The 24,459-nt window shown below is 36.2% G+C and overlaps 1 protein-coding gene across 7 annotated transcripts in view; it reads left to right on the top strand.

Annotated features, from left to right (window-relative positions):
• LINGO2 (leucine rich repeat and Ig domain containing 2) overlaps positions 1-24,459 on the top strand; it is a 475,029-nt gene that overhangs the window by 234,426 nt on the left and 216,144 nt on the right. For 6 of the 7 annotated variants that reach the window (XM_072359097.1, XM_072359099.1, XM_072359095.1 and 3 more), the window contains one exon: positions 19,367-19,449. The exons of the other annotated variant lie outside the window; for it this stretch is intronic. The gene's annotated coding sequence lies outside the window, so the exon portion shown is untranslated. The remainder of the gene's footprint in view (positions 1-19,366; positions 19,450-24,459) is intronic. 7 annotated transcript variants of the gene reach the window in all.

Raw genomic sequence — 24,459 nt, forward strand, 5'->3', positions numbered from 1 at the left:
CAATGCAAGCTCAGGGATTGAGCATCACCTTGCCAAAAAGGACTTGAGGAAACTGGTAAACAAGAAGCAGGACATAATTAGCAGGGTGCCATTTGCAGTCCAGAAGGCCAACTGTATCTTTGGCTGCACCAAAAGAAGCGTGGCCAGCAGGGTGAGGGAGGTGATCCTCCCCTTTTAGTCTGCACTTGGTGTATGTAAGTACAGGAAAGACATGGAATCGTGGGAATGCATCCAGAAAACAGTTACAAAAATGATCCAAGTAATGGGGCACCTCTCCTGCAAGGACAAGCTGCAGGAGCTAATGAGGCCCTAGGAACAGCTGATTGTGGCCTTTTGATTGTAAAGGGGGGCTATAACAAGGAACAGGACAGACTCCTCAGCAGGATATGGATGAGGGAAAGTAGTTACAAACTTGAAAGGAAAATGTTTAGATTGGATATAAGAAAGAGGTTTTTTATATCAGGGATGGTGAGGCACTGGAGCAGTTTGACCAGAGAGTTGGTGGATGCCCCGTCCCTGCAGACATTCAAGGTCAGACTGGATTGGGCTCCGTCCAAACTGGTTAAGCTGCAGATGTCCCTGCTTGTTGCAGGGGAGTTGGATCAGATGACCTTTAAGGTCCATTCCAACTTAAAAAATTCTGTTATTCTGTGCAAAGCAATTAATGATTATATCTTTTCTTAATAGGAACTAATACTGCAGATCTGATAGCAGAATACTGTAGTGAAAGAGCAGTGTATGTACAACTTTTTGTTGTATATAGTCAAACTCTGTTATTTATTGGAAAGCAGTCTTAAGTGTTTATTAACAGCTTCAGGTTTATTTACAGCACAAAGACAAACACACAAAAACTCCTGATGCAAAAACATTCCCCTGCTAAGTAATTTTCTGTTTGTTTACTTTAGTGCTTCCAACAACATAAAGTACAAAGCTCAAGTGCTTAGTTGATGAAGATGTCAGGCTGAAAACATAAAAGTTTATGTTTAAATGAATCTGAATCCATGTTCTAAACTCCAGCTGGAAATGGATTTCAAATTGACAAGTATAACAGCTGAAAGTATGTGCATTGCTTTGAAATGTCCAACTTTAGATAGTCTCAATAACCTCTAGACTCTTAAAGATAATAGGGTAGATAAAAACGGAGATTCTAAATTGTGCAAAGCTTTATACTGTAGGTTATCATATGGCAATTTCAAAATCAATTCAATGTTGAACAGGAAGCCAGCGTAATTCTGTCAGAACTCAGGTTTCATACAGAGACCTCCTTGTGCATGCTAAATCACAGCATCTGGATTTTGTATGCATAGGAAGAAATTGCATTTATGGGAAATATTCAGAAAGTCGTGCAGTAATCTGGCCCTATATGCTAAGATGTTGAGACAACATATGGTAGCACATGCAGTAATGGTGTTTTGTAAGCTTTAGTTTCCAAGGTCATATCCTTGACTGTTACTTACACAGTACATCCATTTGTTTAAAGCAGTATTTCGTACCTCAAGAATCCAGCTATTATTTCCATCGCTTTCCTTGTATAGTTTTGCCCTCCAATAGTAAGATAAAATTTATTACCCATAATGAAAAGCTTGCATTTTCTTAAAATTAAATGCAAACATCCTCTCAAAGATGCTTCTATTATAGAGCTTTCATTAAAGCAGGTTTAGACAAGTTTGATGTTCAGCATATGACACTGCAGAATTTTAAAGAAGGTGAAGAAGACTTTTACAAGTCTTGACTCATGCTAACCAACTGTCCAAAACAAGAATTCAACACTGATTTACTACCATTTCAGTACAATTTATTATAACTGTCTTTTGACATTTCTCTTTGGCTCTATTTAGGATGTTCTGTTTCCAGTAAGTGAAGGTGGATTATACTGTTCCACTCACAGCCATGGCTGAATAAACTGACTGTAATTAGAACACATCATACTGATGAAGTTACAAGAAGTAAAATGCTCACTTCATTACTTTGTAAGCATTTGACTGCTTTTGCCTCCATCTCTGTCTTGATGCTTGGAGTGAAACTTCTCTAATAGGTTCTCTATCTAATTGTAAAGCCACTTTCAATTGCTTTTCAGAGCAGTAGAGCTACTTGAAACTTTCTGTTGTTCAGAAAAGTAGGGTATTATTTTTTGATCAAATTTAATTGTGCTTGTTTCTTAATGCACTTATTCCAGCTGTGTTAAGCACTACTGAATGACACTAGAAAAGCTGAAACATCTGTCCTATACTACTTTAGGAACATTCAGCCTATGAAGGACTCTTTTGTGCTTCTTTTTTTTTTTTTTTCCCCAAGTTTTTAATAATAAGTTGGGAACTTATGTCTTGCACTTTAGAGTGAATATAGCAATTCTGTTTTGTTTCAGAAGAAATATGCATGTTTTTAGATATCACTTAAAGCAGTGAGACATAGTGTTCTTTATTTTTTCTTTCTAACCTTATGCTACGAAGTTCAGATAGTAATCAAAAGTAGCCAGCGTGTAAGGGCGATTAAATTCAGTATTAGTTTCTTTTTCATTCAGTTAATATGAGTGAATTATGTAGACTTCTACCTTCAGGTTTGCTCATTCTTCACAGAAAAGCTGGTCACTTATATTTTTGTTCAGATCTCCTTTTAGAATTGTGAGCAAGGTCAAAGGGGTCATTTATTTCTTTAAACTACTCATATTATTGTAGATTGTATATCTGCTTGACATGAAAGAAGATGGAAATATTCTAATGAAACACAAGCTTTCCTGGCATCTGTGGAGGTGGATGGGTGAAAGTTTTTGCATGATCATCTATTTATTTTAGCCATTTCCTTCCATGCTAGTTTTAAATGAAACTGGAGTTGAGTGGAAGGAATTAAGATACGGACTGTCTTTAAGTGGCAGAGATATATAAGTTGTATAGCTTAGACATGGTGAAATACTTTTTGAAGACTTGAAAGCTGAAGAAGAAGAATATTGTTTAGTGTTACTGGTTAAGCCACAGTATTCAGTGGTACTAGAAGAAAATGCTAATTACAGCTGAAATGACTGTGCAGTCCAGCATAGATCACTTTAAACATAGACAACAGTAACAAGATCTTACTTTTTTTCTAAGAGCAGGTGATATAACTCAAAAAGTCTCAGTAACAGTGTTGGCTAGACCCATAAATATGAAAAAATAATATATGTAAACAGCAAAATTATTTGTTGTGCTGGAATACTACCATTATCCTGGACCACAGAGAAGATAAGCCAGATAATAGCAAAATGTGGACTGGATTTTCCTTCCATTCCCTTTTTTTCCTTCCAGGATGAGAAGTAAAAATGGTGGCTCGGTGAAAAGAGCACTGTTGTTTAGGAAAAGATGTTTGTTTCCCAGCTCTATAGATGAGTAATGCAAGCTGGAACCTTGATTTCCTGCATCCTGGGGAAGTTCTGCATGATCAACATGTATGAAGTATCGTTTGAGAAAGGATAAAGTGGTATTAGATAGACAAAGAGAGAGACAAACCTCAAAAAATTCAGGAAGTATGTAAGAAAATGCATTACAAAACAGAAGGCATGGCTCAGGTTTCTAACTTTAGAAAGCATAAATTGCAGTGGTGCAATTAAGTTGGCTTCCTTAAGTTAGCCTGTCCACACAAAGCAAAATTTGAGTATCTTTTATGAAAGGTAGTAACATACCCTTATTAATCCAAATTCTTTTGCTTACATCACGATCCTTTCACCAGTCTTGAAATCTTGATAATTTTGAAAATAAGTTAAAAATTGCTTAGTTCTATACTCATTAAAATCTCATGTACTCATGCAAAATCTCACATTCTTTTCTTTATGTGCTGAGTTAAGGTAAGGATCAATGCTTTAAGCTTCATACCAGAGCTGCCTGTTTACTTCTGAAATCTGTGTGTTCTATCAAATTTCAGGCTCTGCTAAACATGTGTTAAAAAGGACTACAAAATGTGTTTAGACAGATAGACTTTAAATAATAGACAGAAAACGAAGATGTTAAGGATTCTGAAGCATACTGACAGATGGTGAGGTTAACTATATGCCCTTCCATGATTTCTTTTTGTCGTGCCTTTGATGGCTGGTGTTACTTGAAGACATTGTTTCCACCAGAGATAATGGCTTATGGCAAAGAGTTGTGCTGCGTTAATGGAGTTGCAGAGGCTGATGATCATGTTGTCATTGAAAGAGTAACTGTCATCCATGTCTCTGTCACTCGTCTTGGTAACAACACTGTGTAACATCAGAATTCTCTTTCAAGGACAAGAATATTTTTAATTTATTTCATTCTCACTCTGTACACCTGAATGTGATAGCAGAAATGAATGGCAATAATATACTTAAGAAATCTCTGTCAAATAAGCCTTAAAATAGCACATGGAATTGGTGGTATATGTCATAGCTTCTCTGCTGGCCTGGATGAACAGGTGTAAAAATAACCTACTTAAGCAGGCTATTTCACTCTGCTATTTACTTAATATTAAATCCTTTCATACCTCTGCTTATAATAGATTATGCCTTTTTCCTGCTGTTCTTAAAAATAATTCCCAGGAGATCAAAGGCATTACACAAAGGCACATTAGGAATTCTTATGTTGGCCGGTAAGATAATTGCTTTGTCATTCCACTATCCCTATGTTTAATGCAGTGGTTATGCATTTGGATGTTAATCACCATGAGATCTCAGAGCTGAAAATGAAGAGAACTGAAGAAGAAATTCTACTTAAAATGAACTATTGCTGTCCTTCCAGTCTTGGTTGCAAAGAGAGACAGCCATTGAAAGCCTGCTTTGAAATTTGTACATATTTTATGCACACAGACCGGTCTGTGGTTAAGAACTATCTGCATAATGTAAGGAGTGACATGTTGGGACAACAAAGATCCTATTTCAACTGTTAGTGCAAAGACAGTACAAAAGAGTGGGATGGAGTCCAAGTGAATGTCCCAGAGCTGCAAAGAGGAAACCAAATGTTGTGCACTGTTAACATTGCACTGACATGTTTTAAAAGCTGAGAGCATAACTTTTACTTTAATACTTTTTGAAATCTTCTGCTGTCATCTGTTCCTGTATTTTTTATTTCCTACCATCACAAAATCCTCCTCTTTCCTCTTGTGAAAATCTTGCTAATAAGAATTAAGGAGAAAAGATTCTGTAAATATTGAATGCTCAACATTCTCACAAGGTCCTCTGTTTCTTTTCCTTCCAACCATTTCCCTTACCACTAATAAAAGTTTCTGAGGATTTTATGATTAGAGTACATTAGTTATAGTAGCTGTAAATTCTTTGCAAATGCCTAAGAAAGAATATATTACGTCTAAAGTTGTTATTTTTCGTTGCGCCTATGCTACTTTTATCCCATGGTACCTAGCTGAATGACTATACTGCTAACTAAATATTATCTAGCATTGCAAAAGAGTTTTCCAGGGAAATCAGTTACATCCCTTGGCTGTACAGATATCAGATACTGCTGATTCATTTTTATCTCGCTCTTTCTGTCTTTCTCTCTCTCTGTAGTATTAGGTCGTATCAAAGGAAGAATACTGTTGACTGTTCTATTACTTTCAGATCCACAATTTTGAATGGATAAGCAGTGTTACGCAAGCAGTAGGGAGTGAGGAGTGTAATCTTTAAATGTCTAGGATTTTTATTTTTATTTTTAATAAGGGAACCGTTTCCAATTCATTGCTGTTTGTAGAACACTGTCCTTTAGTTTCAGTTTTAGATTATGTTAACTGTCAAATGTAATTCCCAAATCTTGCCTAAACCCACACTATTAGTCTTGGGTTGTGTGCTTTCACTCTATCCAAGACTACAGGTTCTCCAGCATTGTGTAAGAAACAAATATGTGTTTTATAATGTCCATTCATTGGAATGGACTACTGGAGCCATAACAGTCAAGGACTGTCAAGTTTGATGTAAGCTAAAATTTGGTTTTGCAGTAGAAAAAGCTACAATTATGAGATGCTGTACGTAAAGAGTGGCTCTATTATTTGTTGACCTATGAGCCACAGCAATCTATTAATGTCAAGCAATTATTCCACGTGGACAAATGCTAGATTTGCACAGCCCCTGAACTATATACATATACAGAATTGCCCTCAGCCCCAGGGCTGTATATAGCCTCAGAATTTAGTGCATCCAAAGTTCTTACAATCGGTTTGTGGTGCATGTTGTTCCCCTGTGCCTGGTGCCTGGGAGAGCTTTTGTTACAGACAGTCTCTTTATTAAAGCCTCTGCATGGTGTGCTTGGTCCAACCACTGAATTCTATATGATTTGCCTTACTGTGAAGTAAGTTATTAGCACTGTTCACAGAAGAGGTTAAGCACAAGTAAAATACAATTTAATTTAATTATCTGCAGCATTCATTTCCTACATAAGAAAATCACTAGAATGTAATATTATACATAAGCAAATATATTTGTATTATAGCCTGGGTTTTCTGCAGTAGTGAAACTGAACTGTAAACAAGAGGTCAAACCTTATCCATATGTTTGATTTCTGGAGCGTGTACGTTCAGTAGCTGCTTTCCTCTGGGAATGATAAAAATAATGGCACTGCTGAGCAGGTTATGGGAGTGAAGCCAGTAAGTTAAAATTATTCATGTAAAGGTTTATTGAATCAGACTTGTTTTACTGCTACACAGTTTTCTAAATGTGTAGGGGAGGAGTGCAGGGTGAAGGCAGTGAAAATCAAAGCTATATCTTATTTCTCTTGAATGTTGAAAATGCTTTACTATTTCAGTTAGAATATTAACATGAGTTAGAACTTGTACACAGAAGGACTAACCAGACTCTTGACTCTTGTGAGAGATTTTCAGTAGGTGAGAATTGGTCCAATATGCAATTTTAGAGGAACTTTATGAAACTTCATTTTTTCCAGCACACGTTTTTACTTTTTAATGTGTTGGATCTCCCTGTTCTGTTCCTAATGCAGCTTAAAAGTTTGTTTCATTATTAATTTCAAGAAATGAATCTGATTGAGGTCATAAGGATTTGAAATACTGTGACATGGCTGTCACACAGAATTATATTTCGAAAGTATAAAAGTTTAGACATTATTTAAAAATACATTGAAATCCATGTGTTTTTCAGTTTCATTTTTCAATCAGGAGTAGCTACAGTTGACTGTACAAAGATAGGCTGATTTTGGGCATTCAGTGGGACTTTTAAGTTACTGACATGCAATTTATGTGATCTTAAAATGTGTTTATGAACCTTTGGATCTGTTGTTCAGGTCCCATTGATGACCAACCAAATTAGTAGATCAGCATGACTTTTAATGCATCCAGTCTAATGGAGTACTTGTAACCTTTCATGTTTGTTAACAATAACAACTGCTATTTGAATAAAAAAAAATTGTATAAATTACATTATAACATGCAAATCCATTTTATTCTTATGGATGTGAGTCTGTGAAACCCAACAGCACAGCAAATACTAACATTTTGCCTTTAAGTTTTCAAAAACGTAAAATAAATGAGGCATGGCTATTGATTGTCTTTGGCCTACATTATCTGCACAGGAACTATTAAGAAGGCTTTTCTATCTTCCTTTCATGCCTCATTTTCTCATTCTATCTAATGAAGAGCTTCACTTAAACTGTAATGTGCTACTGTCTTGAAAGTACACTTTTATGGCACTAAAAAGCTATAGCTGTACATTATGGGCTTTTTACTGCAGTGTTTATTGCTATGTTGCATTGTATGGAATAATAAAATTTGGTACCGCAGGATTTATTTGTTTAATTAATTTTTAACTTTAAAAGATATTTTGTCCACTCTAAGGGCAGCTTGGAAACCTGACTTCAAAAAGCAGGTGGTCAGCAGTAGCTCTGCACATAGAACTGTCTGTTACATACAGTTGTGGAAGGCTGCATTCATCTTCCTTTGTAGGTGTTACTAAAATTTCACTGCATAGTTCAGTGAACAACAAAAGAAAATGCTTCTCCTGCACTAACAGTGCTTGATTTAGCTCCAACTCACTTGAAGTACACTTTTTGAACTGAAAGTCTTGTGGAAAAGCACAGTGGGAAATATCAAGTAATTTCATAGAAAAATCACATTGAAAGTGAATTTGAAAATTAAAGTGTTTAGCATGAAATAAAATATTTGATCAAAATGTGCACGGTATGAAATAGTTTAGTATTCTAACTGTAGGAGGTGATGGCATTTACCTTTCAGAGACTGTTTTAAGGTAATCTGCACATTAAGGACTATTGCTGTGGGATCTGCAATTTTTTAGGCCTCCCTCAGTACCTATCTAAAGTGTCCTTCAGCGCTGAATTCTGAAATTCTATCCTATATCTGGCAGGTTTTTGCTAGAATTTGCAGGATTTAAAGACTCAGTCTTGTAATCCAGCAGTGGACCTTCATCCTACAGAAAGTTCTATAATGTAATCAGAAATGGGTGAGGAGAGGTATTCAGAATTATAAATGAAGTTTCTTTCCTCTGAATTTTTTTCCCCTTCAGAGAACAGATTTGGTGTTGCCTGTTTATTTATTAGCAGATTTTCTGTGTTAAGAGAGAATAAAAACCTATCCGTAGTGTTTGGTTGCACTCAGCAGATCTTGAAATTGAACATAAGCCTTGTGGATTTTTCTTGTGGACATTATAAAAACCTCATCTCTACACCTTCCTAAGAGGATGAGGAACAAATCTTCAGTATATTTCAGCTTTATCTGGAGCAACGTGATTTGGCTGGCATTAGACTGGTTTCCTAAGAATACAGCTTTTAGACTGCTGACATAAATTAAGGTGTCAGAAATTTGAGTTAACTACTTACCCAGGGCCCTTAATCAAGCAAGATTCAAATGCAGGCAAGACAAAGAAAAGAGCACAAGTTGCTCATTCAGTATGGTGTACATTGGTTTTTCTATATTTTCTTTCTAATACTTTGCCTTACTTCCAAGGCTATGGATGTTTTTGGTAGTGGTTTCTTTAATACTGTATAACTCAGTGCTGAATTTTCCTGGATCTATCTAGTGTATGTACATATGCATGACAGTCACATTTTTGGAGAACAAATTGAAAGGTCTTATTGCCACATTAGAGCTTTAAAACACTGCCCTTGTAATGAGTAAGCTTTATGCATGTTCAGGCATAACATAATCATGAACTTCAATTCCAGTCTCACAGGTTCTGTTGCTGGTGAAGTTGTATTTGTTTCTCTGGTAGATTTTTATTGCTAAGAAATGTGAAATAGTTGTTTGAGAGGCTCTAGGATCCTGAAACTTCATTATACCTAGGATCATCCCTGACAGATTTGTGTCCAAGTTGCTTAAATTAATTCAAGATGGAAGTCCTTTATATCCTAGATGTTATCTGCACTTATCTACCCAAACAGTTTGTTTCTGCAAGTTACATCAGCATTTCCTGTCTGGCTTGCAATGGAGTTTCAATGTTCATCATTATCCCCAGGTGTCAAGATATGACAGCGGTGTAACAAAAATATTGCAAATTTAAAATACTAAATTTATAATAATATTTGAATATTTATTTGAATATTTATATTTAGAAAAATATTCAAATATGTTTGCAGCTGTTTATTATAAAAAAATAGGTACATGAAGGACAGAAAACAACAGAGCTGGAAATGAAATCTGGCCAAAAATATATCTGTAAGAAAGCCCTTTGCCATAGACTACATCTTTCAGTTGGAGAATCCATGCTGATTTTCTCTGATGATTTTTTTTGTTATTCGTGTGATTGGAAATTGTTTCCAGGATTAGGCGTTCCATCATTTTGCCAGGAGTCCAGGTGAGGCTCACCAGCTTGTAGTTTCTTGGATTCTTCTTGTTGCTCTTCTTGAAAACAGAGGTGGCATTTGTTTTTCCAGCCTTTAGGCAGCTCATTAAATTTCCATGATTCATTAGAGAGTATCAAAAGTGACCTTGTATTAACATTAGCCACCTCCCTCAGCACTCAGAAGTGCATCCCATGAGGGCCCTTGTATCAATCCATATAAAATACTTCGGAATCCAGACTACAACTCTGTCTGAAACCATTTTTAGCTTTTTCCAGTTAAATACTTCTCTATATTTGAAATGTAGGCACAACTACTACACTGACTGCAGCAACTGCTAAAAGCTGAGGAGTACGCTCAGAAAATTACTATTGCTAAAGCAATTGAAAGCCTGAGACATCTCTGGGAAATAACTTCTGCGAAAATGCTCTGGTATCTCTCAGAGATGTCACTAATGGGAAATACGGGAAGCAAACATGAAAAATACAGACAGTAAATGCAAGATAAGCTTTTTTTGCTCAGTTAATGATATGGCAATATGAACTGTGAATGAGAAGAAACTTTTCTGTCTTGTTCTATCTGCACTTTTCCCTTGAACAAAAGAGTATCTACTCATGACTACTTTCAGTGAGCACCCAGTGCTTCACTGTGTTGGGGACTTAGGCAGCATTTGTGCTTCCCATTGCATATTCCTAAATAAAGGTGCAAAAGCTATCTCCCAGGACATAAAATACAGTGATGGGCTGTAGATATATATCTATACATATATAATTTATCATATATATACCTGTTCAGTAAATTAGCAGTGCAGGAGTGTTTACAGCTGCCCTAAAATGCTGTGGATGTCCCACTTCTTGAGGCATTGAAGGCCAGGCTGAATAGGGCCCTAGGCAGCCTGATCTGGTGTTTGGCACCCCTTCCCATGGCACGAGGTTTAAAACCAGATGGGCTTTATGGTGCTTTCCAACCCAAACCTTTCTATGATTCTGTGATTCTATAATGATTCTGTATTCTATGCTAAGGCTGGGAAAAAGTAGAGATAAGTCCTAATGCTGTGTTTTATGAAATTTATGAAGACAAACAGCACGTAGGATACAAGTGCAATTTCTCCTCTAACACTTATCAAAATAGAAAGTGCAATTTTAATATGGTTGCTTGAGGTTGCGGCATTAATAAGAATTCTTACTGCTTGTTTTTTCTTCCCACCAGTCTCCCCAACCCAGTGCCAGTAATGGTAAAAGCTGAGACATTCCAGATCAGACTGGATGGACCTCAGAGCACCCTGATCATGCTGTAGATGTCTTAGTTCATTGCAGGGGTGCTGATCTAGAGGGCCTTTACAGGTTATTTCCAACTCAAATGATTCTGTGATTCTATGATCTAATATCAGTTTCACTGAGCACTCAAGCTCCATACTGTAGCATATTTTATTAGACTTCTTACTTTATGCAAGACATCAGTTGCACAGATTCGGGCTGCATATGTGTACCTTCCACATGTCCTGCTTCCCTGTCCAGCTTAGCTCCTGCTGCAATTTCTCAGGTTATTCCTTTATTTACTTACTGAAACTTACTCAGTTTTATTCAGAAGTTATTTCCAAAGTGCTTGTAGTACACAAAAAAGCACTTATCAACAGCATGTTGCCATGCAGATATGAATTTCAAAAAGCGTCCCTATGATGTAGGAGTATTACCTATGACAGAGTTATAAAGGTTTCAAGGAGAAACAATTTTAATACAAAGAAAAACATTTTCTCTAGATATATCCAGCTGTCCAGTAGTGTGTCGACTTTCCAACACCATTAACAAAAGCTCTATTTTTGAGAGTACCTTCACTGGTTTTGTTTCAGAAATTTCAGAAATCTTTACATCTGAAGCATTAATCCCATGGACAATACTCTTGAAGCTGATATCTAACATTACCACTGCCACATCAAACAGGAATTGACTTTCTAGAACAAGAAATCTCAGATATGGAGCCACAGTTCTGAGCTGTGAAGGAATGAAAAGACATTTCATGGTATTAAGTAAAAGCCTATTTGATTACTGATAGGGTATCTTTGACTGTTTTGAAGCTGGAGGTTGTAACTCTAAACTGTGCTCAAAAAGATCATGGCTTATGGCACCCAGCAGATACAAATCATCTAGTTCTTCTGTTAGAATTTCAGAGGGTGCCTACATGCTGTCAGTTTAAGAAAATAGTTAATTTTCAAGCTCAGTACCCTTGGGATCCATATGTTGGCTTGATTAAGTCATAACTTGGTTCTGCATTTCAGTCAGGTAGAGTCATCCTTCCATCCTGTTGTCTGAAATAGATATGTATGCCAGGCATCCCATCAAAAAGCGTATACTTATATTTAATGTAATCAAACTGATATATATATATATTTTTGTTAGGTGGAATTCTGCTCCATTTAATACATATATATTGAAAAATCAATTAAGACATTTATTTTCAGCTGCTGGTAAGACTACAGCAATGTCAGGCAGCAGATATATGCAGATCTGTTAACTGGATAATAACTTAATAGTAGATCTAGCGGTGATAGCTCCCATTTCTGCAGGTACCATCTTATTTTCTCTGTGGCACACAATTAAAATCAAGCCTCAGCATTCTTTGATTACCCTGAGACATGAAGTTTCTCTATAAATAGTCCCTTTGAAATGAATAGGTACTGTTTAATAAGAAAGATCAGAGATTGGCTCTAAGCATTCCTGGGTGTACTAGGATGTACCCGTATAACAGCATGAAAATGAAAATGCTCTACATTTCACATTTGTTTTGTTTTGTTTTTGTTTTATTATTATTATTATTATTATTTTTCTTAATTCAAGTGCTTATCATGTCCTCAGCTCTCTTGTCATGTTTCTGATTTGTAAGATACTGCTGACTTCTCATCTGAAAAGGCACTTGAATTTCTTAACAAAAATGTAATTTTCACACCATGAGAATTTCTTTATTTGCCAGACCCAGGTGTTAATCTCAGCAGTAGTCTGTTTCCAGCACTGGTAAAAGAAAGTGAGGATGTATGTGAGCGATGTTATGGTAAAGCGCCTGATTTCAAGAACGTACAGTTTAAACTGAATGTCAGATGAATATGTTGTTTGTGTTCGGTTCTTGCTCATGAGCCACTGTTCTAGTCCTTATCCAAGCTTGTCTGCATGTGTTTGTGTAAGAAACTGAAGATATTATCAATTGCTACTGTGGATCTGCACTACTCTATTTGTTCTCCGTGGTAAAAATAAATAAATTCTTGTAGTGGCGATTTATGCTCTCATTCACTGAGGGTACCAGAAACTCCATTCACATAATGAATAAAGTCTGAGCTATACTGATACACATCTGCCTGGAATGACTGAGTACAGATTTTTTTTAAAGTAACTGTGAACTATACAACTGTCTCTTGACTCCACTGCCTTTTCTGAGTTTTTTTTTTTTTTTTTTTTTTTTTTTTACTTTTATTTAATTACCTTCTAATCTTGGCATGGCTCTGCTCTAAATCTGCTAAATTCCAGTCATGTATTAGCATTAGATCTGGATCCTTTTCTATTTGGAAGACATGTGGTAAGTCTATTTAGGAATAAATGAACATTAATTGGCCTCAGACACATGTAAACTGGAAATTAGATACCTAATAAGAGAAACACATAGTTCTGGAGCACAGTATCCATCAGTCCAATTTGTCTGGAGACATCTAAATTAATATTTAGATAGATGACAGCGTAACATGATTGCCCAGACCAAGACATATCCTTCCCAGTATCATGTCTGTTAGTCCTCTTGGAAAATACAGTACCAGATAATAGTTCTTATTTTTGAATAGGTGTTTACTGTGAAAGAGATGAGTAGGTTTTTTTGTGTTCTTTTGAAGGAGCAGATTTTGAGAAAGTGACTCAGATTTTTGTGAAAGTGATTGTAGAAAATAAAATTGATAAAAACAAATAATATAGGAGAATGAATATTGACTAAGAGTTACGAAGTTACTGAAAAAGAAATTTGATAAACTACACACCACAGTAAAATAGCAGAAGAATCCCAAATAAATCATATTCCACACTAGAACATAGGGTCTATAGCACATATAATCATAAACAGTGCAGAAGAGGACGATGTCCTTTCACATTCTAAGTTTGATTGTACAAATAGCATTAGCTAGGTTACAGTTAGTGCTTTATTTGTTGAGTAAAATATTTTAGGAGAAACCTCTGTCCTGGTGTCTAAACTATCTAATTCCCAAAGACCACTCACACATTAGCTCTGACTGGTAGCATTCAAAACTTCTTCACATTTTTCATCTTTTTTTTTTTTTTTTTTTTTTTTCCCAGTGGTTTCTCCTACAATTTAACTGCCTCTATTATGGAGCTTCACTTTACGTGATAATAGTAACATATCTAGACAACTTTGTAAGACAACTTCTTTTACTAAGAATATGCCCCTGTGAAAATGCTGCCAGTCTTCAGTATGGGTGTGTTGATGCAGGGGGGAAGGAAGATTCTGTTTTCATATTTGTGATACGTATATAACTGAAATCATTAAATATGAGGTACACAAACTGATCTACACTTTTCCGTGTATTGTTGCTATATGTGATGACACAACATATGAGGACTGCTGCGAAAGTCCTATTTTGTTATGTTAGCACATAACATCAGAGGCAGATGTTGGTGGTATGGCAGTAGGGGTGAACCTTCCCGCCAGTATTCCATTACGTTTTGTTGCTGTGTGACAGATGGCAGGAGAAAGGCAGTATGACAGAATGGTGTCTGACATGAAAGCGTGCATGAAGCAAAAATTACACACTAAAGGTGTGTAATTGAATTCCTCCATGCAGAAAACAATGGTTCCCTTTGCTTGCTGAACGTTTATGGAGACCAAACAGTGGAGCACAGTGAGGCAGTAGGTGGTGCATTTCAACAGCGGTAACAGTGACATGGAAGACAAGACATATTCTTGAAGGTCATGCATAGCTGTCGTACCATGGCAGATAATGACCAGTGAACTGTGTATGGAGCTGAATATCAGTTTCAGCATGTTGGAAACAGTAGTGTAATACTGGATGCTGGAATATTGCAGTTTGCACCAGTTGGCCCCACAAATGCTCACACAGAAACTGGTTCATGTATTTACCTGTGACAAGATGTATTGTCACCACTATAAGTGAGAGTCAAAATGGCAATCCATGAAGTGGCAGCATATGAATTCTCCACTGAAGAAAATGTTCAAGATGTGAACTGTCTTTTGGATAGGAAGGGAGGGATTCCTCTGGATTTCCTGGAACCTGGAAAAACCATCTACTGTGACCACTACATCATGACCCTGACTGAGCTGAAGGCCTGACCTTCCAGGGTCAGAGAAGAAGACAACCTCTCTTTCACAACACAGTAACACCAGGCCCAATGTCAACGTGTAGGCTGTGGAGCATGTTGCCAGTCTGGTCTGGGCTGTCCTACTACGTCCACTGTATAGTCTGGACTGAGCACCTTCTGACTTCCATCTGTTGGGCCAGTGGAAGGTGGACTGCATGGGCAGCATTTTCCTAGCAACGTCACTGTCATAGCAACTATGAAGGAGTGGCTCACCTCCTCCACTGCAAGTTTTTATGAGCATGGCCTGTGGGCTCTTTCATGCATGGTGCAAATGCATAGCTCATGGTGGTGATTATGTTAGAAAATAATATTATGGAGCTGAGAATTTGCTCTATCAAATAGTGTTACTGAGCTCCTTGAATCCATTGGAATTTCTGTGGAAACTCCCTACTTCCAGTGAGACAATAATTTATGATTGGGCCTACTCCAATGCCACCAAATGTGGAATGCAGCCTGAAATCTGCTTATTTCATGTCCCTGATTTTTCAAAATGAAAGAATGCTAGATGAGCACTGGTATAGTACTTTTCAGTCCAAACTTATGTTTTGCTTCTATGCTTTTGCTGCCATTTCTCCTATTTTATTATACTCTTCTTGTGTATCAGTCTCAGTTTGGTCTTCTAAATTATTCCAGCTTCTTTCAGAATACATAAAGTAATGCTCATAGCAGTAGGTTAAGTTTAGAAATGCCAGTATGGGAATAATTTTTAATTATACAATTGTATCTTAAATAACAGGAATGGAGATTGGAAGGAAGAGTTCATATGAGGAAACAGCTAGACAAAGGTGCTGAATACTATGTTAGGTCAATCAAGTTCAGAGTTTATTTTTGCAGTAGCTCTGTATGAATAGTCCAGGGATGCAAATGTTTACTCCTTGAGACATGTAAATATTTTGGAAGGAATATCAAAGGTCTTGATTGCATCATCCTTAGATCCTTAAAAACACGTTCAAGAGTTAAAATGCATCCAGTTTCCATTAATTTTGATTTTCACTTCAGGTCTGTGAATTGTTTTTGTTTTTTTTCCCCATCTTCCAGATTTTTAAAATAGAATTATATAATGAATAAATAAACAGGATAGCTGTATTAGCTAAAAATTCCCAATAATTTTCAGGACTAAAATACATTCGGATCATTAGTTTTTAAACAAGGCCATAATAGTTTACATATGTGGTGAACTAGAAGGTAGCCGTATGTTACAGGAGCAGTCAATTTCAATTTCTGTCAGAAAATGTGATTTCATTTTTTTATATTTACTGAGATTTATGCTGGAAACTAGAATAGCTCAGAAAATAGGTTGTATATCTCACAAGACAGTGTTTCCACTGAGAAATCTGGACATGTTTTGACTTAATCCTGAGTATACAAAGGAAGTCTGAGATGTCTTGAAGCATCCAAGTCCCGGGTGGTTCTCAGTAATTAGTACAAACAAACAAGGAAACAAAAAAGTGACATAGCATAAAAAGACGTCTTTCTTCCTCTGTTGTTTTCTTTCAGTTTATCATGTAGATTAGTTATACTGCCTTTAACTCAAAGAACAAGTCAACTACGACTTGCTCAGACCAGAGTATTCTTGCATCTATCACCACTGTACCTCATTCTTTCTATACAAATCCTACCCTTACCTTTGAGATATCTGTATTAAAAGACAAATCTTAGAAAGTGTGTTAGTGTGTGAAAGGGTGTAATGGTTATCACAGAACTAGGGTGATGTAATTATACTTTTTAAATTAGAGTCATAAGTTTTACAGTATTTTTTTCTGGGATATTAGAAAAAAATAAGTCAATGTAAGTTCATCAAACACATCTGCTGTGAGGTAAAATAAATAAGAAGCTACCCACTGCACCCTAGAAATACTAGTCAGTCTCTTGCATCAGAATATGTAAGTATACATGTATATGTTGAACTGCAATTGTTCCTGAATTTTCTGCCAGGGTAATTTGAAGTAATGCAGGGCTTCCTATTTTAGGTGTGTAAGTAATTAATATTTGTCTTCTGGGGTCACTGTGACTGCCTTTTGGTCTTTGTTATAGCTGAATTACTCTGTGTTCCCTGGCTTTCCTTAGTGGTTCTCCAGAATATTTCACAGGTCAAGTGGATTTTCTTATAGCCCTTCCCAACAATATGCTGTGTGTATATAATGCAGGTTAATATTAGAGTACTCCTAAGTATTACACGTCACGCAGTATAATTCATCTTAATACATTATCAGGAACATTATTTAAAACAGCACACTCTGAAAATAAAACAGAACAGTGGGGAAATTGAATAGTATCTCTTATTTGTTCCAGTAATAGAATGTTCTTGAAAGCTAGTCATGAAACAGAAATTATTCTCTTAGCTTTGGTGCATTCTAAGTAGATATTATTAAAAATAGATTCTTTTATAACATCAGATTATCCATTGACCTAGTAAATATCAGTCATTATAGTGAGGATGAAGTGGCTATTTTTCTGGCTTTAAAAATAGTTTGGCAGGAAAAGCTATTCTGTCATATAAATTTGGACTGGGGCAAAATTTAACTGAGTCATTGTATCTAGATATAGAAGTAATAATATCTAAAAATGGATGGATATCCAAAACATATTGTGTCATAAATAACAAGATTCTGAGTGATGCCTCTTTCATCTTTCATCTTTGAATTTGCATTATTTTACAAAGAGCAGTAAGGTAAGAGTTCAAGACGTGAAGCATGCATATTGTCTTATGACAGCTAATTCCTGAAGAGGAATTCAAAGCAAATATGTACAGGGACATCTTGCCCTTATTTATTTGTGTTAACTGCTTAAAGTTAGTTAAATACTAGCTCTCAATTTATGTTCTTTAACAAAATATATGATGGGAACATGTTTTTCAGTATTCAGTTCAACAAGTCCCTGAGCAAAAAAGATCTGAATTCAACTGCTGACCCTGCAGAGAGATACTGTTCTGGAGACCTCCTCAGGTCCTTTCCAGCCTGTTATGTTGTGACTGCTTTATACTTCACAGGAAATTTTTAAAAACTCTGATACCATTGGTCCGATTCTGATTGTCACTCACAATCCTTTGGCTTTAAAAAGCTGTAAAGCTGTTGGACAGCTGAATGAAGGGAGCAGAGTCCTGTGGTACAAGCAGTTGTCTAGTCTGAAGGCTAAAGGACAGAATGTCAAGAGCTAGTATTAGGATTGTTTACAGAAAGAAACTTCAGACTCTTAAGCCTCTCATTAATTTTTTAAGGAAATCTAATGTCTGGGGAGTTAGCAGGTAAGAGGTGCACCTGAAGAAATGCTTGTGCTAATTTTATTCACTTTACTCCATATTTTTAGGTTTTATACCATTTGTATGTCTTTTCTATTATTATGCAAAAAGGCATTTGCAAAAAAGAAACCTTTCTCCCTGACTACTCTAGCATTTCTAAATACTAAATTGTAACTATGCTGTTGAGTGCATTATTCCAGGAAATAATTGTATCACTCAGATCATCTTAAGTGTCTTGTCAGTTGGATATATTACTTTTTGGTGACCTCTTTTAATTTTATGTACCACAGGACTTCTGCGTAAAACCAAAGTATTAATGTTTGTTTCAAGTGGGGAATCCAAACAGAGTTGTCTTATTTTCAGAGTGCTTATCTTGGTAGTAACTCATTCTTCCTGAGGCCATACCCTAGCTTAAGTGAAAAATATGGAAGCTTATTTTGATATTCCAAACTGAATATCTGAAGCGTAACTGTAACTCTATGTATTAACTTTAGGAATGATACTACAACTAACTGTATAACCAGAAGAAAGAGAATTTTTAGTGAAGAATCACTGCATGGTGAATTTTGGCTCTCTGGTGTTGGAGGCCAAGTTTTTAATTTTGTTTTATTAATGCATGGCTGGAATAGTGCATTCTTCCCCAGACAGTACAAACTGGCAGGAGTAGCAAATAGACTTCAGAAAATAACTGAGAGATTAAAGAATCTGTGTATTCTCACAATCCGTATTGGTTCATGTCAGGGCTTACCTCCTGCTGCATATGACTACTAGAGTTCTAAAGCTTCCATTATGATTTACTGAATTCCACAAGTAAAGGGAAACTAAGGATATATTTTATACAACAGGTTATACTGCTTGTTTTTGTGATTTGCTGTGTTCTCAGTCTTGAACACAAATATAATGAAAAGAGAACATGAGATTTTATATTAGCCTATTGAAAGATTTCCAACTCTGTTAATCAAGTTGTTGTATCCAAAGATTTTACTGCCACTGTTTTGTTTTTGTTTCTTTGTTGGGCTTTTTTAAATTTATTTTGTTTTTCACAGGTTGATATGAAAATAATAGTCTGGAGCAGAGAAGTGGTGGAAGATTCCCACCAAAAGAGTGAGAAATGAGCCGTTTCAGCTTGGTATGTTTCTGCTAATTTTTGTGTTAATGCATTTCTTTTTTCTGAACATTCTTGTGACAGTCTTTCCATCAGTGGTCTCATTTATATTTGCTGTAACATCTCAGCTGGTATTGATTTTTATTCATGGTGTTGGTGTTAAACTTATAAACTTTGGCTTTGGTGTTAACAAAGCTCGAGTACTCAATATCTCGTGATCCACTTGAGATGCAGTGTTGTCACGTACCAAGCATTTCCACTCCTCACCTGATGCAGCTACCACAGAAAATCGTTTTCTAATCCTTCAAATATGTTCACAGTACTCCCATGTTTTGCCCACTCATGTCAGGACTAGATGTTGAAATGTTGAAAACGTTATAAGCTGAAGAGCTGGCTTTTAAAATCTTACCATCTTTTCTATTCTAATTGCTAAGGGTTTTTAATCAAAAAGGCATACTTTCGAATTTTAACAGTATTGCTGTAGAGGTTAGAAACATATTTTTAAAGCATTTACTTATCCTAGTCTTATTTTGAAGAATGTTTGTTTCCAGTGAGTTGCAATTTTATGATAGAGCAGTCAGAGATTATTATTTTTTTTTCCCCTCGAAGAAAAACAGTGCAATTTTAGCAGAGGGATCTCTTTGGAGAGGAAAAGTAGTTAGAAGCATTTATGTGTAATAGTCTCTAAGACCCCCTCACGGAATAGAACTAGTCCTGGTACTGTTTATAAGCTAGCACATTAGTGAAATGTTCAACCTTTGAATAATAAAGTGCAGTACTGGGAAGTTGGGAGGTAGTTTCAGAAATTCAAGAAGAATCCAGATGAGCTGTAGCACTTAATGGTACAACATTTCAAATTTATAACTTGAAAATACGAAGAACTGGTATTGGAACCTGGCAAAGCATAAGGTATTCCTTACAGCCTAAGAGTGCGTTTACAAAGTCATCAAACTCATCAGCAAGAAATATGTAAGGAGTTGTACTCTTCCATCAAAAAGTGTTCTCATCTCCATTTAGATATATGTGTATATATACTCACATATATATCTGTATACAGCGATTCTTGATAAATTGATGATCTAGACCCCTCATTTGAAAGAAATGCAGTAGATCTTGGATTTTGACTATTGTATCAGCAATGACAAGACACCATTGCACTGACTTTGAAAATGCATCAGATAATGGTGAAATAATAAGAAACTTCTTCAAAAATTAATACGTTCATTTATTGTCTGTGATCACTGGTGGGAGATGGAGACATAGGAATGTTAATGATTGAGAAGCACAAGAAATATGGCTTTATCCTTCAGGATTAAGATTTATTTTTGTACATCAAGAACTTAACTGTTCGATCACTCCAAGCTAAACCATAAGTCTACTTATGCTGACTCAAATCATATCCTGTCCTGTGTTCTCTTTTTGAATCACTTGGAATCTTTTCTAGATGGCTCTCTAAAAGAATGCATCTTCTCTAGTTGGGTCTCCCAGTTGCACTGCATGCAGGTGATTTTGTTTCCTTCTTATATTTTTGAGATGGAGTTGCTATTTCTGGGAACAGTGAATAACAGTAGATAGTAGTACACTTTTATTGTACTCCTTGAGATGAAGTAGGCATATATTAGTGCTTTAATACAAAGAGCACTGCATTAGGCGCAGTGACTCCTGTGAGGAGCCTGCAGAGCTATGCTGTGATCAGACTCACATACATTTCCTCAGCACTGCTCCTGTTCGTCAGCACTGGGAACTTCAGCCCATTGTTGGGCAATCCCAGAATACTCACACTGCACCTTACATGCAAGACAGAGCCCTGCCAGCGTCTTCCTGGCAAAGGAAACCTCACTCCCTGATTAGGAGCCTTTTTGCCTCTGGGTCAGTGCTTCCTTCCAGCTTACTGTCTTGGACTAGGTCTAGGACTGTTTGCCCTTCATGCCTTCAGCACAAATTACCATTGCTTAGCAGCTGCAGTTTGAATTTACCCCTTAGTCTACTATGGACTACAGTGAAGCTCATTTTGGGTTGGTTGCATTTCTCCAATTTTTGTTCTGTAAGCTTAGACTTACATCATTCATAGCTTATCGTTGAACAAGGATTGAAGGAACTAAGATATTGATATTTTCCCTCTGTATTACTGCAGGACAGCAATGTTAGTAGTTTTTTTCTGTTTCTTCTGTTGTTTCTTGTTTGTTTGTTTTTTTTCCTTTCAAACATTTAGTTTAAGTTACTCCAGATTTTGGTACAGTTAATTTTCTCAGTCATGTGAACCAGTATTGCGAGGTGCAATTAATTACTTGTGAACCATCATCATAGAGTTGTAGAATGAGCTGGGTTGAAAAGGACCACAATGGTCATCTAGTTTCAACCCCCCTGATATGTGCAGGGTCACCAGCCACCAGACCAGGCTGCCCAGTGCCATGTGGTCAAGACCATACTGTGAGCCCAGTGCAGGTTTGGGATCTCAGGTAATGAGCAGATACTGACATATTGAAGTATGTCAGAGATGGCTGAAGGTCTGGAGCACCTGGCACATAACAGAACCAGAGGAAATCACTGCTGTCTTCAACTACCTGATGGGAAAATAGAGACAGAGCCAGTCTCCTGTTAGACAGCAGAGTAGAAGGGCAAGAGTTAACTGGTATAAGTGGTTTCAAGGGAAATTCCTGTTAGCTATAAGATTTTGTTTGCTTAATTGTTTGTTTGTTTGTTTGTTTTTTGTTGACCACGAAGTCGATCAGATATTGAAGAACTTTGTGCAGAGATACTGTGAGATCGCCATCCTTGATGATATTCTAGATAAAACGGGGCATAGTTCTCAGCAGCTTGATGTCATTAGATCTGTTTTGAGAAGCTGGTTGGACTAGATAAGCTCAAAAGATCCAAGTTTTACTAACTACTGCAAACTATTAGTTATGAAAATGTTGCATAAACTGACATGAAAAGTGCCTTCTCTTCCTCTTTTCTGTTATACTCATTACAATAATAATATTTTGGAGATTCTGAACAATGTGCAGATAAGGGATAGATAAATAAATATAATCCTGGTAGACATTTTAGAAATTTAAACAGGCAAACATTTCCTTTAAACAGCTGCACATGTAAATTAGCAAGAATAAATTACATAATCCCAGTTAACGTCATGTGGTAGTTGGATCCAATTGAGTAAAGGTTTTGAAAATAATTAACTTTTCTACTTCTCTTGTGGAAAGTATTACCCTCTTGTGGAGGGTATTACTGTTGCTGCTTTAACATGGATGACAGAGAAACTGTGATTGTAGCACAGTTGGCATTTTGTGTCATTTACAAGGCTAGATAGCCATTGCTAAAAGATCTTATTTATATGAATCTGTTATTTTTCATGTGAACATAGCATGACTTACCCTAACTACTTTTTACTTACACCTGGCATATCCAGTATATCCTCTGTATCTGGAAATCCTTTGGGAATGATGGTGAAGAACTGAATCACGTCATTTCCATTTTCTAGAGCAGTGGTCTACAAACTTCTTTGATCACCCCTTCCTATCAGTTATTCTCATGTATATTTATTGATTTAGAAATTATATGCAGGTATTACTGAATTTATAATATTTTCTTCATGCATTCAGTAAATTGTCTTGCTCGTGATGCTCTGTGAAGGTATTCCAGAGAGCACAGTTCAAGAGAAGGCTGGTAAATATTATCAGAGTAGGCTGGAAAATATTACCAGAGTAGGCAAGTCATATTTACCACTGTTTGGGTGCCCTATGTATGTGAGTAATTGAGAATCACATATAATTTTGTGAACTTCAGGGTGCTTCAGGAAGTTACTGCTTTTAGTTGGAGATTGAATCCTCTAAACACATCTGCTGCAATGAACTATTCCATCAATTTTAATTTTGTAGGGGTCAAAAGTGCTGGATTAGTTCAATTAGTAGTACCATTCGTTCAATTATTGTAGTACAAACTAGGCATGCATACAAAATATATTATTGTTGTACATCATTGAGGGTGAGGATCCTTGTAGTTTGGCAATAACATGAAAAAGGGAAAACAACAAACACTTCTTCAATTTTGTGTTATTATATTTAGATGTCCTCTTACTCGGTTGGCAGTCCAGGTGAATCTGCTCAGATAGTTTTTTCTGTGATGTCAGGGATGTCTCAAACTAGAAAGTTGGAGCACTATAGTGATAAATCTGATGTCTGTATTTATTACTGTGGTCGTTAATGGTCTCTTTCCACTGACCTAGTTATTGTGAGTGTCCTTAATATAGACTTGGAGTGATGTAATTCCACTAAGTAAGAAACATGTGTCTCATTGGCCCTTCAAAAGTGGCAAACACAAGCCCTTACATGTTTTCATTTTATTAAAAGATAACTGGAAAAGACTGAATTGTAAAAATTACCGAGGGGAAAGAAACAGAAGTTTTAATAGCTGTCATTGGTTAAGAGCTTTGTCTTCACTTTGGAACAGAGGAAGAGAGCTGTGGGGAAAAATGAAAAACATGAAAGAGAGAGAAGAGCTTTCATCCTCAGTACAAGAAACAGACTCAGGAAACTCCCGAGGCTAAGTAAAACTGAAATGAAGGTATCAGCAATCAGCCTACAAATTGTACGAAATCATGGATCAGCTAAGAAAAAACACATTCACTGAAACATAACCGTTCTGTTCATTTCTTCTTTATTGTATTTTATTTTATTTTATTTTATTTTATTTTATTTTATTTTATTTTATTTTATTTTATTTTATTTTATTTTATTTTATTTTATTTTATTTTATTTTATTTTTTCCCATAACTGTTTTCAGATTCTTAATCAAAACGGAAGCCTTTACTTCATAAGGTTGAAACCTTTGTTCTTAAGACAGGCTATTGTTTAAAGATCACAAACAAGATAATGGCAAGTCAATGTTAAGTGAGGAGTTCATGTAAAGGCACTAAAAACAATCTGGGTTGTATCAGGAACTTGTGTGTGATCCCAAGTAATCTGCAAAAATGCTTGTCAGTACTGGGTTTTCATGTGCAAGGGAAAAGAGGAGATGATTCCAAAGCTGTTTCAA

The sequence above is a fragment of the Excalfactoria chinensis genome, chromosome Z (assembly GCF_039878825.1).
Source record: "Excalfactoria chinensis isolate bCotChi1 chromosome Z, bCotChi1.hap2, whole genome shotgun sequence".
Lineage (NCBI taxonomy): Eukaryota > Metazoa > Chordata > Aves > Galliformes > Phasianidae > Excalfactoria > Excalfactoria chinensis.